Raw genomic sequence first — 19,732 nt, 5'->3', positions numbered from 1 at the left:
AATATTTGAGAAGAAAAGCATAATTTGGGATTTGAAGCATAACTACTCACTTTTAACTATAGGAAATTCATTTACAAGAATTTTTAAATGGGAAATTGAAAGTTTGCAGAATTCTAGTCTCTCACATCTCAACGTAAGCCTAATGTAGGTTGTTATGTTCATACTTATAATGCAATAGTAAATTCTACTGCCATAGTAAATTCTAAATAACATTTGATGGAGGCTGTGAGTAAAGGAATAGTTAATGAAACTTATGTTATATCAATATACTTCTTTGTTGTGTTCAGGGTAAACTTCATTTCTTGCTTATTGTGTCCTGGATTTTCATGGCTTGTAAAATGTACTTAACACCTTGTTGTCTTTTGCCATCACTTTTGAGAACTTTGGATGACCTGTGGTTGTCATATTGTTCCTGTTAACTTAGTTGGCTCTAGGGAGACTCACTTTTCTCCCATGACCTTTTTAGCAATGACAGGCTCACACACACGTACTCACATGTGCTTATATACATTTATTTCATATGTCCTTGTAGAAATGTCTGTTACAGGAGGATATTATGTTTGCATTGGGTCTAATTTTTATGCTAAGCTGTTGGAGAAAGACACTTCCTGAGAGAATTAGGAAGATTTCAAAGCCAGATAAGGTAATTATTATCAGAAGGCAAAAATAGTGTTTGTTTTCTTTTTGACAACTGCAAGTAATGCCATGTAACTAGTGTTCAGTAACACCTACATAGAATTACTGAGAAGTGGTAAGAATTGTAATTTTCTTTCTTTCCCATCTCCATTTTTTCAAGATTTTTAAGTACATAAAAATTAAATATCAATTTATATAAACTTAACACATAAAACTATTGGCAGAATGATTAGACACTACTCAGCAATTGTAAAGAAAATATCATTAATTTCACAACTATATATAAATCACATGGACTTTTATTTTCTATTAGGAGGCTCAGATTTAATCTGGTAAATTTTGAATGAGAATTTGCAAGAATGTTAGGATTTTCCTCTATCCTAAAAGATGATATTACTGTATCATAGAACCATAAATAAGATCTTCAAGAGTGAATTTACAGACTAATATTTATTACCCTGTGGGACATTAATTAATGTTGATCCTTCATCTACCATTATTGTCCATTTTCTATTCCTCTTCCCTGGCATTTCTTCCTTGGAAGGTGTGTATTCATATGTGAAGCCCATATTCATACACATGCACACAATCATGCATGTGGGAATATCACTGAAGGATAGAAAAAATATAAGATTTCTAGATAGATGCTTCTTTTACATTAGTTATAACTGAAAGATTTATATCCTTAGGATGTGAAGTATTTATAATAAAAGAACTCTCTGGGGTTGTCTTGATATAAAAGTAGAAAGAATGTTGCTCATAAATCTACCTCTAGAAACTTCTGCTAATAAAGCAAATTGGGTATAGTTTTACATATATGGGTTCATATTGCATGACCTCATATGCAAAGCCATTTATTTTAAAAATTAGCTGACATTATATATATTACTCTGTAACCTATTTTAAAAATGGATGGTGCCAGCTAGTTGTGGTGGCACATGCTGGTAATCCCAGAGGCTCAGGAAGCTGAGGCAGGAGGATTGTGAGTTCAAAGCCAGCCTCAGCAACAGGGAGATGCTAAGCAACTCAGTAAGATGCTCTCTCTAAATAAAATACAAAACAGGACTGAGGATGTGGCTCAGTGGTTAAGTGCCCCTGGATTCACTCCCTAGTACAAAAAAAAAAAAAAGAATGGTGTAGTAGATAACTCTCTCTTCTTATTATAAATGATACTGTAATAAACATTTTGTGTTCATATCTTTATATTCTTCTTTAAGTATATCCCTAGAATTATTGGGTTGAAAGAGTATTCATAATTTAAGTTTTGATGCATATAGTTAAATTGTCTTTTAGAAAGTTTATTTCCAGGCCTTTATATATTTCCTTGCTGTTTTAAATAAATTTCCTCATCAGTTTTTTTTTTCCTTGATAGCGGTGATATAGAGCTTAGCATACTACAAATGGTGGTCCAAACCCAGTCCATTTCCTGTTTTTACAAATAAAGTTTTATCAGAACACAGCCACATTCATTCATTTATTCATAATGAATGGCTTCTTTTGTGCTATAGTTATAAAACTGAATAGTTGGTACAGAGACCACATAGCCCACAAAGCCAAAAATATTTACTCTTTGATCTTTAAGGACAAAGTTTGACAATCCCTTATGTCTGATATAAAGCTTTGATATATCTATTTTAAATATGATTAGAACCATTTTATGCATAGTAAGTATAGTTTTTTGGTGGCTTCTTTGGGATATTTTAGATAGCTAATCATAAAATTAAGAAATAATTATAAATCATATTCTCTCTCTTTCTCTTTTGCTCTCATTTTATTGGCTGGAGACTTCAGAATGGAGTTGAATAATAGAAATGATAATGTGTGTAATTTTTTTTGTCTCTACTACAGGCAGGAATGCATCCAGTATTTCCTATCAGTGTACACACACTCACACATAGAGTTTCTGATAGTTATTCTTTATTGTTCTGTTGTTCCTAGTTTGCAAAAATGTTGTGCCCAAGAATGCCACTGACACTTATTGGGAGACTCAGGTGGAAATTTCCTCATTTCCTAAACTTATAATTTTGAAATAAATCTTACCTGTGAATCATTTATTTTAAGACACTGCTAAAATTAAATAAGCTATTATTTTGCTTCATACATTTGTGTCCGTGTTTATGATTCATATTGGTCCATGGCTTCATGTGTGCTAGATTTGTCAAATTATGTGACCAAGATACTTCTGGTCTTGAGAAACAAAGTGGCAGACTTCCTATATATGTCTGTGCTCTAGGGAATACACAACTCAGTAAATCCCAAGTTCTTCTGTGACAAGTGTCATAATGGGCAAATTCACCAAGTGGTCATAGGGTTCTTGCTTCAAGTATTAAAAAAGGAGAGCAAATGATGGAATAGGATTTCTTTTAAATTGATATCATCTTGTTTCAGATATGTGTGTTTGAAATATCAATGATTAGTTCTTCAAATTTTTTACTTTGAGATAATTTAAATGTAGAGAATTGGAACAAATAGCACAATGAACTCCCATACTTACTTTATCTAGATTCCCTGATTTTGCTACCTTGGCTTTATCATGTTATTTCTCATTTTCTATAAATGTATAAATATTATCTCATCATATATCTGCACATTTATGTACATTTATAGCTATAAATAGTGCATGAGAAAATAAATATCTATGCACAGTGATACAGATACCTATATATCTTTTTTTTCTGAACTTTACAAGTATATCAGATGGTTAGATATTCTTAAAGTGCATAAATAGAACTTTTCAAATATCAAATGTGCTTCTTTTGCTTGAACACTGGATCATTCAATTTTTTATCTCTTTGTATATTCCCTATCAATTTATGTCTCTATCAGTCTGTGCACCTATCCATCCAACCATCTCTCCATTCATCATTCCATCCAGGTAATATGAACTTCTTATGGACCAACAATAGATAACCAAGAAAAACAAATGTTAAGTTTTACCACCAGTGATAACTTTTTAAATGCAAATATACATATAAAAATTATATATGTGATCTTAAAGGGGATCATAAGCTCTACTTTTATAATCTTTTTTATTTGATATGCTGTGAACATCTTTTTTGTTGTTGTTGTTGTTGTTCTGGAGATCGAACCCAGGGACTTGTGCATGGGAGGCAAGCACTCTGGCAACTGAGCTAAATCCCCAGCCCTGTGAACATCTTTTCATGTAAATAAATTAGATCTATGCTATCATTTGCCATGGCTGCTTTGTACCAGTGGACATATTATCTACTATTTCTATCTAATCAATGTCTGTGTTGTCATTTAGGTTGTTTCCATTTTTTTTCTCATTGTAAGCCACTAAAGGCATGAGGTTTGAAGCCTAAGAGCTAGGTTTGAATCCAGGTTCCCTTTCATTTACCCTCGGTGTCACTTTGGGCCAAATACTGATTTCTTTTAGCTCAGATTTCTTTTGATTGATTGATTGATTATGTCACTGGGAATTGAACCTAAGGATGCTTTACCACCGGGCTATATCCCCAGCCCTTTATTTATTTATTTTTAAAATTTTTAAGAGAGGGTCTCAGTTGTTAAGGCTGGCCTCAAACATGGTAATCCTCTTGCCTCAGCCTCCTGAGTAGCTGGGATTACATTTGTATGCCATTACACCTGGCAGATTTCTTAACTTTAAAGTGGAAATAAGAATCCCCATATCATAGAGTTTTTGTGAGGACTAAAGGAGATGGCCTATATAAATTACCCAGTCCAGTTCCTGGCATACAGCAGGCCCTCAATAAATATTTGTCCTTTGCTTCTCTGTTTTGCTACAAAGATAGTTCTAAGGTTCATGAAGTAATGTCTATAAAATGTTCTAAGTTTTATTTGGGTCTTATCCTTTGTAAATATCATATGCTTTCAAAAATATTGAATCCTGTCAAGATATTTTTCCTCACCCTGGATAAAAGGAGAAAACATCCAAAAATAAAACCGAATACTACCAACCAAAGGAATACCATTTTCTTATGGCTGATAGAGAACACACAGATGCAGCTGTCCAATTTGTGAAATAAAATGGATTTGACAGACCAGGTTGATGAAAAATTGACCTCTATTGAAGTCAGCAACCTGGCTTAGTGAATTTTGCCTTTAAATGGCAGATAAGACTCAGATTTCTACTTGGGAAATACAATTATTTCTTGTTCTTTCCAAGAAGCAAGATTATTTTATAAAGGTTGAATGTAGTCATGTTTTTGTCTTAGCCGAACCACCTCCCCCGCATGAAATTTGTCTTCATGTGACCACCAAGACAACAGAGCATGCAATGCTTATGAATGAGCAGATGGAAATTGAGCAAATGAGCAATTCTGAAACATGAGGCAATGAATGAGATAGAACACTTGTGTCAAATAGAAGACAGACGACTCAAGGCAGGGCCAGATCATCTCTATTATGGGATAGCATCTTTGCCAATATTTTGTGAAGAAATGCAGTATATTACTTTCAAACACAGCTCCAGTAGAACACGATGAAGTAGGAACTATGCATTAATGTGCAGATAATGATTTGTGATTCATACATCATATATATTTGTAAATACCTACTGGCTAAAATTCAAACCCATCCCCTTCCTTATATAATCTTATTTTTTTTCTATGAATGATCCTAGCTGAATTGTCTTTTGTAGATAATAGAAATCTGAAAACTTCAACTCAGCTCCTGCAAAGTCATTTGTTAATTAGGAAGTTCAGTTTGTTGAAGACCTGATAAATTATATTGCTTTCCTGAGGGTGTGTATATAGAATAAAGGAATAAAGATATACCAAATTGAGCTTTTGACTTCATTAGGTTCTTTGAAACAAATGACATCAGACTAGTAAAAGTGGGGATGAAATAGGAAAGTACTAAGAACCAATTATCCCTTATACTGGCCTTGTTATTCCTAATGAAAACTGAGCCCATTATTTTGAATGAGCTTACTACATAAGCTGGGTGCAACCATTCAGAGAAGATTCTAGTTTTCTCAGAGCATGTTGACTCTTTCATGCGGCTATACAGGAAGCAACAAATTGCCAAATTATGCATGCATCACTGTAAGTACATCACTGTATGTGCTCAGGGGTGCTGCATGGAGATTTGAGCTATACTGAAGACTCTTGAAATGTGAGACGAAATAATTTTACTTGAAAATGTTTCATTTGCTCACATTTTTCCTACTCACATACATTCAAGTGTGGTATATAGATTATGGCAAACGGGAAGAAAGTGTCCAAAAATGTTGGCAATTGCCAATTAAGGGATATTCATCTCAAACCTAGAAATAAATAAACTTCTTTCTGATGACTTTATGTGTCTGTAAAACAAATTCACTTTTCTAAATAGCTAGATGAAGTAAGAGACCACAAGAATGGCCCATGTATAAAAGCTTGTGTTCTAGTAGTTCTGGCAATTGCCCCCCCCCCCTTTTTATGTATACCTTTCCACCCCCAGTGCGTGTCCTTGTCTTTTTTAAAAAAAAATTTTTTAGTTGTAGATTGACACAATACCTTTATTTTATTTATTTATTTATATGTGGTGCTGAGGATTGAACCCGGTGCCTCACACATGCTAAGCAAATGCTGTACCACTGAGCCACAACCCTGGCCTGATGTCCTTGTCCTTTTGACTCTTACCCGCTCTAAGTATTCAATTTTAAGATCTGATTTCTTTATAGCTTTAATGTAGCTCTTGTTTCATTAGTAGTTCATACAAATAAGTTGGCAAGGTTGATAAATACTAGCTCTATTCATCACATTCATTCTGAGTTGTATGATATTTAATTTGGGGAAAAATACTGATTTTTAATTTTTTTAAAATTTTATTTATTTATTTTAGTACTTTATTTATTTATTTTTATGTGGTGCTGAAGATGAAACCCAGTGCCTCATATATGCTAGGCAAGCATTATACCACTGAGCCACAACCCCAGCCCAAAGTTTATTTATTCTTTTAAGTTATATATACAGTAGGATGTATTTTTCTTAATATATTTTTTTATTGGTACAGTAGGATGTATCTTGACATATCATACATAAATGGGGTATAACTTCCCATACTTGTGATTGAACATGATGTGGGTTCCACTGGTGGTGTATTCATATGTGAACATAGCAAAGTTATGTTTAATTCAACTGTCAAATACTGATTTTGAATAGATTGAAATGCACAACATTTAGATTTTACTGATTTGTGAACTCAAGATTATTTACTGAGCATTTTCTTTTTTCTTGACACCAATTGTTTTCAATTATAAGTAACAGAAACCCCAACTCAAACTGGCTTAAGAAAAAGGAAATATGCTGGCTCATGTAAACAAAACTCTAGTAATTATGTGGACTTTGTGTAAGGGTTGATCAAGCAGCTGCACCATATCATTAAGGATTACATTTCTTTCTCCACGTACTCTGATGTATACTGTGTCATGCTTCTTTATAGGTTGTTTGATCATGTGATCACTGCTAATGGCAACCAGAATTTACATTTCTTCATTCATATATAGTCACAGGTGTTGTGTTAGACCCATAGAATATAGAAGTATGGAGATTAATAAAGCTTCCAAGATTATCCTCATGGAAACAACAATCTGTACATCACAAAGTACTCCGATAGGCACTGTAATAAAGTCTCTAGAATTGTACTGCTCAATACAGTAGCCACTAACCACATATGGCTTCTGAATACTTGAAAGGTGGCTAGCAGTAAATGAAATGTATTGTAAATATAAAATATACAGTAAATTTCCAAGACATTAAAAAATTTTTTAATCTTTCTCAATAAGTAGGTGAGTTCATGTTGAAATGATAATATTTTAAAATATACTGGGATAAAATATATTATTAAACATTATGTAACTTGTTTCTTTTTACTTATTTAAATGTAGCTACAAGAAAATTAAAAATTACACATGTGGTTTGGATAATATTTATACCATAGAGTGCTGCTCTGGAGTGCTGCCTAGGCCATTAGAAAGGTGAGCTATCTGGGAACAAACTCAATTGGATTTTAGTGCTAGAGAAGGGTCAGCTAACATATATTAGAAACAGTCCCTTACACCATCTCCAGTCCCTCAGTTTTTGTGTCCTTTGTGGCACTTATAAGCATCTGAAGTCATCTTATTTGTATGCTTGTTTACTTGTTCTTGTTACCTATGCCTACCCCAACCCTGCAGATGGTAAACTCCATAAGAACTAGACTGTGTCCATTTTTGGACACAGTACCAAGCATAGAGCCTGGAACATAGGAAATGGTCAGTAAATACTTGTTATACATAGGAGAAAAGGATGTTCCCTGTGTGTGTGGCTGGGTGCAGTGCTGGGGTGGCTGGCTGAGTGAGGAGGAGTGCCTTTTATTTTCTTTTTTCCCCCTCTTCCTATGCCTGGTGCCCCATATGCAGTCCCAGAAGCATCCTGAGATGAAACTGGAGCTGGTCAGTCACAGGAGGGGAAGAGGAATTGTCTGTCATTCCCCATTTATGTTCTTGGCTTCAGGACTGGGTTATGGGCAACGAGATAGGCCTTTACTCTTCCAGAACTTCCTGGTTGTGTGATCTTGAACAAGTTACAGATGAGAAAAATAAGAACTTAGAGGATGTAACTCAAGTTTAGGCTCCGAAAAAAAAAAAATTGAGATTCTGTCACTTATCAGCTGTGACTGTGGGCAAGCCACTTCTCTTTGAGTCTGTTTCTTATCTGTCAATATTGTTAGACAAATTCAGTGGGATGAGTATAAAGTCTTTTGCACAGGATTCAATAAATGGGATCGATTATTACAATTAATTTCATAAGAATTAAATCAACATTTTCAAAGTGCTTAACAGATAGATAGTGGATGCTTAAGAAATATTAGCTCCCTAGCAAATAAAAATAACTGATACAAAACTTTAAAAGCACAATTGTAATCCTAGTGTTTTTTTCCCCAAAGTCTCAATATACCTGTAAATGAGGAAGCTGATCCTGAAAAAGGCAAGCCTGGGAGTTGGTCTTCTGGTGCTATAACAGAATACCATTGATAGGATAATTTATAAATAATAGAGGTTTATTTGGAGGCTGGGAAATCCAAGAGTCCTAGCTTCTGGTGAGGGTCATAACATGGTGGTGGAAGGGCAAGAAAGCATGAGGGGAGGGGGGACAGAGGGAGAGAGAGGAGGAGGAGGAGGAAGGAGGAAGGAGGAAGGAGAGAAGAAAGAAGAAGAAAAAGATGCAAACAACCAAGATATCTCAATCCCCAAATAATATATCAATTTGTGATGGCAATACCTTCATGGCCTAATCACCTGTTAATGGACCCCCTGTTAATTATATTACTGTGGCAATTAAATTTCAACATGAGTCTTTGAGGGAAAATTCAAAGGTATTTTTTCATATTCCCAACTTTAATTGCCAGAACTTGGCCATGACCCTAAACTCTAGAAGGTTTTGATCTGACAAGAGCACATTCATGGGGGGAGAGGGCATTATGTGACTTTAAAATCACTCCTACAGAAATTGAGAGAAGAAGAAAGGGGAATTGGTGACATTTTAGGCTGCTCTAGATCCTCTCTAGATGCCACTTAAAATTTTTCTATTAATTTCCCTTTCTTCTCTTTTTTCCCCTCATCCCTAAGGGATCCACAACTTGGGCCCATAGACCCCCAATTTGATAAAATTAGGGACTTGAATGAGGAAAAAGATGTACCTTTAGATATGTTAATCTTTGACAGAACTTTAGCATTTTTATTAATCATGAACTTTGACAAAAAACTCCAGTACTATTAGCAGTGCTTGTGACTTTGTTACCAATAGGCCTTAAGGTTATTTTTCTAACCTATTACAGATGTTTCAGGTATTTTGAAATGTTATCTGCTTGCATCACTATTTCAAAATTATAGTTAGACCCAATGTTAGGTCTTGTCATTTAATGAGTTAATGAAGTACTGTGTGTATTATGAATCACACAGTACAAAAGAAAATGTTTTGTTAACTGTTTCTGAATACCTGGTTTCCTTTGTAAAGCTATGTTTACAAAGCCCCAAATCTTTGAACAGTCTACTGTCTAGACTCCTTGGGTAATGAGCACATTACCAGTAGTTAATATGTGTTTCTAAGGATATTAGATGAAGCTGAAGGTTTGTGTTTGGAGGTTTGTGCCAATACCAACTGTTCAACTAGTTAAGTATAGGCTTTGTGGGATTGCCTATGTCATGGAATAAACATATTTTCAGGTGAAATTACTAAGTATTGCCACATGCCTATCATGAATGCAAGGAGTTAAAGGTCAATTCCCAACCAGAAATGATATAGCTTTTGCCATGGTGCAGTTAAAAATATTTGCAAACAGTACAAATTATTGAAAATAACATACTAAGTAGAGGGTTTATTTACAAGTATAAACTACATGGTGTACAAAAAAGCAGGCTTGTCTTCCAGTCTTGAAAGACATTGATTATTGGATGAACTTTGAGGGGTGGAGTGTATCTGGGCTGGGAGGACTGTAAATATGGTGGTGCTGGGAATAAAGTTTCGAGGATAAGGCCCGATACATATGACTTGGCTTGTTGGAATGAGGGAATGAACAGGCCTATTGGGGAAAAATGACAGATGTGAAATGAGTGGATGAAGAATGATGAAGTCCATTTGCAAGATTTTCTACTTGGGGTAGGGAATGCTGAGGTTTCTGAGAAGCTGAACACTTCAGCATGGGAATATAGATGGAAAAAAGGAGTGGGAAAGCAGATGAGGGGGCATTTTTGTAGCATAAATATTGCAACACTTGATGAAAGTTTCCTGTGAGTTAGCTTGAATGTTGTAGGAGGAAAGAAACATTTTACTTAGAGTGTTGGCTAAATTTAGATTTTTTTTTAAAGAGAGAGTGAGAGAGGAGAGAGAGAGAGAGAGAGAGAGAGAGAGAGAGAGAGAGAGAGAGAGAGAGAGAGAATTTTTAATATTTATTTTTTAGTTCTTGGCGGACACAACATCTTTGTTTGTATGTGGTGCTGAGGATCGAACCCGGGCCGCACGCATGCCAGGCAAGCGCGCTACCGCTTGAGCCACATCCCCAGCCCTAAATTTAGATTCTTTTGACTAAATATAAGTTCTAATGACACAGGATATGTGCATCCTGAGAAAGATGTGTACTCCCAGAATGGTATTTTTCCACCTGCCCACACCCAGGTCCCATTTTGCATGGTTGGCATATACAAGTGTATTTTACTTTGCAGTTGTTCAGGAAGGTTGCATATTTTTGAAAAACCACTTCCTGACAGAGGATGACCATTTGGCAAGGAAAGAACAGTCTCTTGCATTGGTGGTGACAGTTTGGAGGTGTACCCACGTGAGCTTTGGTGGTTACGATTCCTAAAGGTCGTTCAAGTAGCCACATGTTCCTGCTGTTACTTGCCAGAAGATGGAATAATAATAATAATAATAATAATGGAGCTAATGGGGTTGTGGCTCAGTGGAAAAGCGCTTGCCTACTATGTGTGAGGCACTGGGTTTGATTCTCAACACCACATATAAATAAAGATCCATCAACAACTAAAATATATTAAAAAAATAATGGAGCTAAGGATGTGGGATTTTTGTGAGAACTTCCAAGGGCATCCAGATTTTGTTGCAAAAGCAGATGATGCACATTTCCTTTGCCTTAGAGAAAAGGGTGAATCCTTATTTAAAACAAACAAACAAACATGTTTTTAGTTATAGATGGACACAATACCTTTATTTTGTTTATTTAGTTTTTTTTTTTTAATGTGATGCTGGGGATCCAACCCAGTGCTTCATGCATGCTAGGGAAGCATTCTACCACTGAGCCACAACCCCAGCAATCCTTACTTTTTACTACCCCCCAAATTGGGCAAAATTAGGACACTGGGAAAAAAAAAGTTGGTTGTATGCTAAAGTGCATGGCAGGACTGAGTTGAAAATTCATACTTATGTTTCCAAACTCCCAGATTAGATGGCCTTAGTTTTGTTCTTGCCATCAACCCTGAGACCTTTTCAACTGCATCTGAAGGTATGGGTGGGTCAGGCACCTTAGCAATGTGGTAGAATCCCAGTTTCTCCCCTGACTTACTACTAATGGAGGATATGTCTGCTCATCACTATGAAGTGAGCCTTTAATAAATTAAACAAACTCTAAGAGTGCATCCCACAGAGAAGGGTCTAACAGAGCCAGGTATTCCATAGAGGTGACCTTATTTAATAATAACCTTGCTTTCCATTTGTTGAGCTCCTCTCTAAACTGAGCTTCTACCATGCCTCTAAGCTATACAATTTATTGTGTTTTGCAGATGAGGGAAACACCAAGTAGTACAATAACTTGTCCAAGATCACACAGCTAATAGGCAATGGAATCAGAATTAGAATTCAGGGCATTTGGCCCTTAGCACCTGGTGAAAGCCCTAAAATCTAAGAATATGGTATTATCCTCATTTGGCATTTGTGAAAACTGAGGTTAAGAGAAGCAAAGTAATTCATCCATATTCACATGGATAGTGGCCTATAAAGGTAACGTTGTTCAAGAAATAGAGTGTGAGTCACAAATGGAAGTTATATGTTACTTTGTTTTCTAGTAGCCATATTGGAAAAGCAAAAATGGATCAGTTGAATTTATGCATTTTATTTAACACAATATATCGCAAATTGTCATTTCAACATGTAATCAGTATAAAAATTTATTCATGAGACATTTTCCATTCTTTCTTTCCTACCAAATCTTTGAAATCTGGTGCATATTTTATCCTGGTTCCACATCTCCATTTGGACCAGCTGTGTTCCAAGGTTTCAATAGCTGCACATGACTGCTGACTTCTGTACTGGGCAAGGCAGTTCAAGAGCAGTAGTTCTTAACTATGTCTACATGGTGGAATCACCAGGGAGCTTAAAAACACAGGTGCCTGGGGCTGACCTCAGATGTTCTGATGTAATTGGTCTGTAATTTCCATTTGTTGAGCCTGGGCTCTGGGATTTTTAAAAAAATATTTTGTTTTAGTTATAGTTGGAAACAATACCTTTATTTTATTTTATTTTATGTGGTGCTGAGGATCGAACCCAGTACCCCACATGTGCTAGTGAGTGCTCTATCGCTGAGCCACAACCCCAGTCCTTTTTTAAAATTTTAATAGTTTTAGTTGTAGTTAAAGTAAACTCATATCCTTCTTTTGTGGGTTTTTTTGTTGTTGTTTGTGGTGCTGGGGATTGAACCCAGGGCCTTGTGCATGCAAGACAAGCACTCTACCAACTGTGCTATATCCCCAGCAGGGGCTCTGGGATTTTTAACCACACTCCTTCCCTACCCCACAACCCACCAGATGATGCATAAATGAACCAAGTGGAGAAATATAGCCATTGTCAGTTGGAGAAGGTTCTGTGAGTTTTGTGAAATGAGAACCCTTCAAAACAACCAAGCTGGCAGCATGCTTTGCTAGTTGACATTAAAGAATGCCAAGCAATGCCCTAGCTAATTTATTAATTTTTCTCAATTTACATTTACCGACATTTTGGCCAAGTCCCCAGAACAATCCAAGAAAAAAAAGAGTTTTTATTTTTTGTTCCTCTGATCTACACATTGGTCTGGATACACACCAATGAAAGTAAATTAAGACATAAATTTCTATTCTTTTAATTAAGGTTAAAGGTGTTGGTGTCAGTCTGGAACCTCTGAGCTATGGAGAAGAGGAACTTGGGGTTTGAAAGCTGCAGGCCTCTGCCAGAATGAAATAAGTCTTGTGGGGAATGCGTGGGAGGTGCTGGGTGAGGAAAGGAGGCAATTGTGGTTCCTGCTGAGGTCTGAAGACTGAATAGCCCACTGTGTCTCAGAATGTTCTTGAAGCTGCTCTTGCCAGCGACCTCACGCCCAGATCCGCACTCAGCCAAACTTGTATTTCTGCCCCTGAGACCTGAATGTGAAACCCACTATTCAGGAATTAAAACATCTCACCCAGAGGTTCAGTTGTCCTTAAAATGCCTTTGGCGTCATTTGGAATAATTTTTATATTGGCGTCTTTTATTTAAATCCAAATACAGCTTCAATATTCCTGGCATATTTATTATTTCCCTGAGTGAAAATACTGAGTCTTCTGAGGTAGTAACTCTTTAGTTAGATGCAGTATTTTTGGTTATATTTATTTTACATAAAATTAAGCCAGAAAATACACAAACATTGCAGTCTTCCCCAGCCTCAACAAAATTAATACCATATTTTATTGAATCAAATATATTGCCAGCTGTAAGATGCACATTATTTCACATATGCTAAGAATAAGCTATTATACAAGGCATTCTTTTTATGTATTTTATTTTTTTAAGTTGTCAATGGATCTTTATTTTTATTTATTTGTATGCAATGTTGAGAATCGAACCCAGTGCCTCACACATGCTAGGCGAGCGCTCTGCCACTGAACCACAACCCGAGCCCTACAATGCATTCTTATCACATGGAATTTCTATTTTGTGTTCATTGAAGGAGTTCTTTTAGCCATATGTAAATATTAATTTCTATTATATATTATTATTTTACATCCACTAAGAAGGAGAAAACAAGTAAAGAAGATTGGTTTAGGTATTCCTAATACTTCTTTCCAGATTTTTAAAAAATATTGAATCATCAGTGTTTTGGTTTTCCTACAAAATGTTGTCCTCTTTCTCAAGAGCTGTGATTCAATATTTCTTGAAAAATCTTTTTCTTCCCCATTTGTCTCAGGGATTTCCCTCCAAGAGGGCCCTTTAGGAAACGCAATAAGTTATTATTTCATTGTCAGTGAAATCTTTCTGAAGACAAGGCAAACAGTTGATTTTTGCAAGAAGGTTTTTTATTGGTTCTTTTTAGTTATATATGATAGTAGATTCCATTTTGATGTAATTATACAAGTATGGAATATATCTTATTCTAATTAGGACCCCATTCTTGTGGATGTACACTATTGTGAGATTCATTGTGGAAACTTATGTCAGATTAATTCTGCTCTTCTTTCCTTTTCCTATTCCCTCTCCCTTCCCTTCATTACCCTTTGTCTAATCCACTGAAATTCTATGCCCTGCCCTCCTTATTGTGAGTTAGCTTTTACATATCAGAGAAAGCTTCAACCTTTTCCTTTTTTTTTTGGAGATTCACTTATTTCACTTAGCATGGTAGTCTCCAGATCTATCCACTTACTTGCAAGTGTCAAAAAATCATTGTCCTTTATGGCTGACTAATACTCCATTGTGAATATGTACCACATTTTCTTTATCCATTCATCTGTTGAAGGGCACCTAGGTTGGCTGCATAACTTAGCTATTGTGAATTAAGCTGCTATAAATATTGATATGGCTGTGTCTTTGTAGTATGCTGATTTTAAATCCTTTGGATATATACTGAGAAGTGGGCCACAGTTTACCCACTCTGTACCCAACTCATTTGAAGTGCTGACTCTAAACATGGCTATTATCAAGTTTGTGTCATAGGTGGGTAGTGGCAAATACATTGTCCCTGTGCCCTATGAAGGTTTTAAGATGGATTCCAACTTTAGAGAACTTAAGATGTGAAAAATGTTCATCTCAGAATTGATGAAATATGGTATATGCAATATATTTCATATAATCCCCAAATGCTTGTCATCTCTACCATGCTTATAGACTTCAAAAAAATTTGACTGAGACTTACCTGATGCTCTCACCTCACATACTTTGGATTTAGTATAGGATGGTATAAAAGTAACACTCCCAACTTTCTTCTTCTATTCACTCCAGCCACAAAACTGCTTTTGTCCGGGTCATGTCAACCTAGAATGTTCACATGAATCACCTGGGAATCTTGTTTACATGTAGGTCCTGATGCAATAGGTGTGAGAAGGGACTTGAGGGACTGCAGGTTTAGAAAGGTTGCAGTTTGCTAGTCTGGAGAATGCATTTTGAGTAGCTGAGCTTTTGTACATCTAAGGACACAGTATGTTGTGGAAGAAATTCATTACCTTTCTGAGGTGCAGATATTTTAGTTTTTTCTTCCATCATATCATTTTGATGAAAACCTATGTGTTACAAATATCATTGTATTAGGGGAATAGAAAAATTTCTTAGGATGAAAAAAAAAGAAAAGAATAATTTTCATCTTGTAATACACGAAAGGAATTTCTTCTCCTTAATTTGTTTTCTGAAAGATTTGTTCATTTCATTTTTCTTTGCTTTCCTCCTCAAAAAACTTGGGAAACTTGAATTTACTAGGAAATCTGCTTGTAATTGCAGATTAATGACCTACTCATTAATACCACATTAGTTCATCGTGATTAATAGTATCTATGTGAATGCTTAATGAATTAGTAATGATGGACTATTTGCTTTAAAGTGTCAAGAGAACATTGTAAAAAGGCACTACCCATAACAGGAAAATTAATTATATGCTGGTTGGATAATAGCTTGTCACAAATAAGATATGTTTGTTTGGAAAATCTCATTGGTGTCGATATTTGCATAGTGGGGGGTACTTTTAAAACATTCATGGACTTTTTAACTTATAAAATGAGAAGGGAATTTTATATTCATGAGCAGTTATGATAGGTGTGGGATCTGATATTTGTGAAACATGTGCAAATCTACTCACAAGTTTTCTTGCTAAACAGACACTTCCTATAAGTGGCTGTTTAGATTAAGTTCCAAATTGAACTGCTTTTGATCCCTGCTGCTCTATTCTGAATTCAAAAATTCACTTCCCCAAGACCCAAGCATTTCTTTTTTTAATTTTTTAGATGTTAATGAACCTTTATTTTATTTATTTCTTTTTATGTGGTTCTGAGAATTGAACCCCGTGCCTCACACATGCTAGGCAAGTGCTCTACCACTGAGCCAAGTGCTCTACCACAACCCCAGCCCCCGCCCCTGAGCATTTCTTGATACTAATTTTATTCCTTTAGAGAATCATTTGTTTCCACCATCGTTCTTCAGTCTAACTCTGTGACATCGGCAACCATCCGTGTTTATTTCTGTCTTTGCCCTACATCTGAGGAAGTGAAGGTCAAGGAAATGATGTGACTTGCCCAAACCAATCCAGCCATATAATTTGTCCCCCACAGATTATGGGTCTACTATTCAGATGTCTCCAATTTTAACCCAGGCGGAAAGAGCTACAGGAACCAAGGCCCTGTCCACCTGGTGCCTTTGAGGAAACCCAAGAAGCCCAGTGTGATTGGAGCTCCTAGTTGGAAGGGAAGAAGGTCAAAACACAAAACTGAAGAGCGGGGCAGTAGTCACAGCACACAGGTCTTGTAGGCTGTGTAAAGATTTTAAACTCTATCCTAGGGCAATGGGAAGCCATTTGTAAATGTCATGTCAAGGGACATGATGAGTGATGCATTTTGCCAGAGCATGCTGGCTACCTGTGGAGAATGGCTTGGAGGTGGTAGTTGATGTATTGCAGACCAGTTCAACAGGCCCCATCATGCCCATTTGTTTTCTGCCTTGGCATCCAAACATAGGTAGAGTTTGTCTTTCTTGTGGCAAAAAACTCCAAAGCATTATTAATTATCCTTTTCTCTGTTTTCTCCTTAGGTCAGCAGGAAGGGTCATTGTCTCTTTTCTGTTGCTCCTTGATTCTCTGAACTTAGGAAATTCCTGCACATCTAGTCATAGAGCAGAGTCTGTCAGGCAAGCCATGGCTGTAGCTGGCAGACTGCTTAGTTAGTTCTTGTCCTCCCAGCCCTTTGCCCCTTTGGGTTTACTGTCTGCCACAGGTTCTATTGCTTCCTTTCTTTGAGGGGAGAGGATTTGGGTAGAAAAGCAAAGATCCTTGCCCCTAATCCTCTACTGTCAGAAACCTAATTCTAGAGGGGCAATCTCCCTTGACCACATAATGTGGTTTGAACAGCCAAGAATAGAACCCCTGCATCTCTCACCTCCTCATAGAAGGTGGGAGTGAAAACAGGGGTTAGTTGGGAAGTGGCTTTTTAAACCTATGTTTACAGTGTTTTGATGCTGTTTTCATAGATGAGGGAGGAATGAAGAAGTCTGGTGCTCAGATTTTTTAGGATTTCAGGGATGCAATGTTTATCCCATTCTTCCTCCTTTTAGGGTGTGGCATAAGCTGGAATTGAAAATAGATGCCCTGTGTTATTTTTTTCTTTTTCACTTTGAAAGTCTTCCTGGCATAGTGCAGGCTCCCCTGCCTCCTTGAACCAGATAATCAACCCTTACCCCTATTGCATTTCCCTTTTAAGAAAGTAACTTTTAAAAACTGAGCTGGCAGAACTGAGAAAGTCACTTAGACCCAAATGGGACAATGCAAGGAAAGTGTCTCCAAAATAAAATGAATTATTTCGAGCCCTGAATAAAGAATGTTGATACTTAATTTAAATGGAGCTATAGGGTGAGGACATGAACAAAGAAAGGCCAAAAGCTCCTTACTTGATTTGGGGTGGGGTAGGCTTAGTGGAAGAGGGAAGCTAGGCTAGTACTATTTCTTGAAATTCTAGCCAAACAATAAAAGACTGGTGAATGCTTATGGTTTCAAGTAGTGGTTCTCAAAGTGTGTTCCCTGGGCCTGCAGCATTAGTGTTACCTGGGAATTTATTAGAAATGCAAAATCCAGGATCCTACCCCAAATTGACTAAATCAGACACTGTGCAGGAAAGACCCAGCCATCTAGGCTTTAACAAACTCTCCTGATGATTCTGATGCCTAAAAGTTTGGAAACCATTGACTTAGACTAGAATATAATGTGAAGTAAAGCCTTGTGAACTAACTAACTTTGAAGCTAAAGCTCCAACCTCACCAAGCTTCCCACCCCTGACTAGATGCCTCAGGAGTCTGTCTCTGGTCATAGGATGACAAGGCAAAGAGGATAGATGGCTTGGTACAAAGTCATTCCATTGCTACAAAAACAAGACTTGAATAACCAGGGAGGGCCTTCCTTTTTCCAGTTAGAGTTGAGGGATCTATTGGGAAATTCCATGAGGAATTCTTCCCTCTGGTTTAGATACTAGGAACCTTGTTCTTTCATAGGAAAGGAATTTTACTGGGTATCTGAGGGTTAAATGAGCAGGAGTCAGAGATCTGGATACAGATCCAGGCTCTAACTCTTACCAGCTGAGTTTCCTTGGATAAGTTTTTGCAGTTTTGCTTTTACCTAAAGAGGGGGATTAACAATATGCACCTCTTAGGGTTATAAGGGTTATAAGTGAGGTCTTGTACAATGTGCCTGGCACAGAGCAAATGCTTAATATATGAATGTTATCATGACTGGGTCCTTGGATATATCAGGATTGCTCAGGAAAAACCATTGCAAGGAGTATAAACCAGATGTGGCTTTTGCCTTATAATGTTAAGATGGTTGAAATAGGAGGCAAGAAGAAAAGATAGCTCGATTTTTTACTACAGAAAAAAACTGAAGATGGATTTTAATTACTTAAATTTAGGCATAGGCTTTATATTGAAATATCTCTTACAATACAGATTATCTAAATAGGAAAGCTATTTTTCTGAGTTAAAAATATCATATTAGAAGATTAACTGTAATGCTGTGCTATCAAAGAGCATTGCTAAAATTTAAAGTATAACCTTGATAAGTGTAATCCTTATAAATTAATTCACTTATAAGTGAACATAATAAAAGAGTTACTTACCATTAGAGTTTTGTAGTATCTGGCAGTTTTATAAAATTGATTTTATTATGGATAAGAGGTCTTCTGTGTTAAAAGGAGGATATTTTTATGTTATTTGGTAACCTATGATTTAGATTGATGAGTTAGAGGTTTTTAATTCCTTGAATATCATCTCTGCCCTCTTTCTTAAGCTGAGGCTATCCAATAATTATCATTTATAAGATGATCATAAAAAATGGACATAGAAAATAATTCTGACAGTTTCTCTCCCTGTAGTTAGGTGGGAGTTTTCTAGAAGAATGAGAAATATCAGCTCTTATTGTCTTTTCAGTATGTCAAACAGACTCAGTTAATCCCATGCTTGACTGGCTGTGGGCTGAGAACTGTAAAGCTGACTGTCACACAATTTGTGGAAAAATATGAGGGTTATGGGATTCACAGACCATGACTTAGTTAACTTGAATTTTATTTTTTAATGGGAATAACAACGGGCTTTGCAAGCTGATTTAGAGTCTCCCGATTTAACTGCATAAGGGTTTAATACCCATGCAGTGTGAGTTAGAAAAATGAAAATTTTTA

General features: G+C 36.3%; 1 protein-coding gene across 1 annotated transcript in view; it reads left to right on the top strand.

The window, feature by feature from the left end:
* The window catches only part of Phex (phosphate regulating endopeptidase X-linked), a 189,115-nt gene that overhangs the window by 13,124 nt on the left and 156,259 nt on the right, over window positions 1–19,732 (top strand). The gene's annotated exons all lie outside the window — the stretch shown is intronic.

Source organism: Ictidomys tridecemlineatus, chromosome X, assembly GCF_052094955.1.
Source record: "Ictidomys tridecemlineatus isolate mIctTri1 chromosome X, mIctTri1.hap1, whole genome shotgun sequence".
In the NCBI taxonomy this organism is placed as follows: Eukaryota; Metazoa; Chordata; class Mammalia; order Rodentia; family Sciuridae; genus Ictidomys; species Ictidomys tridecemlineatus.
The sequence above is the reverse complement of the archived record's forward strand: the minus strand, read 5'-3'. Positions and strand labels throughout refer to the sequence as shown.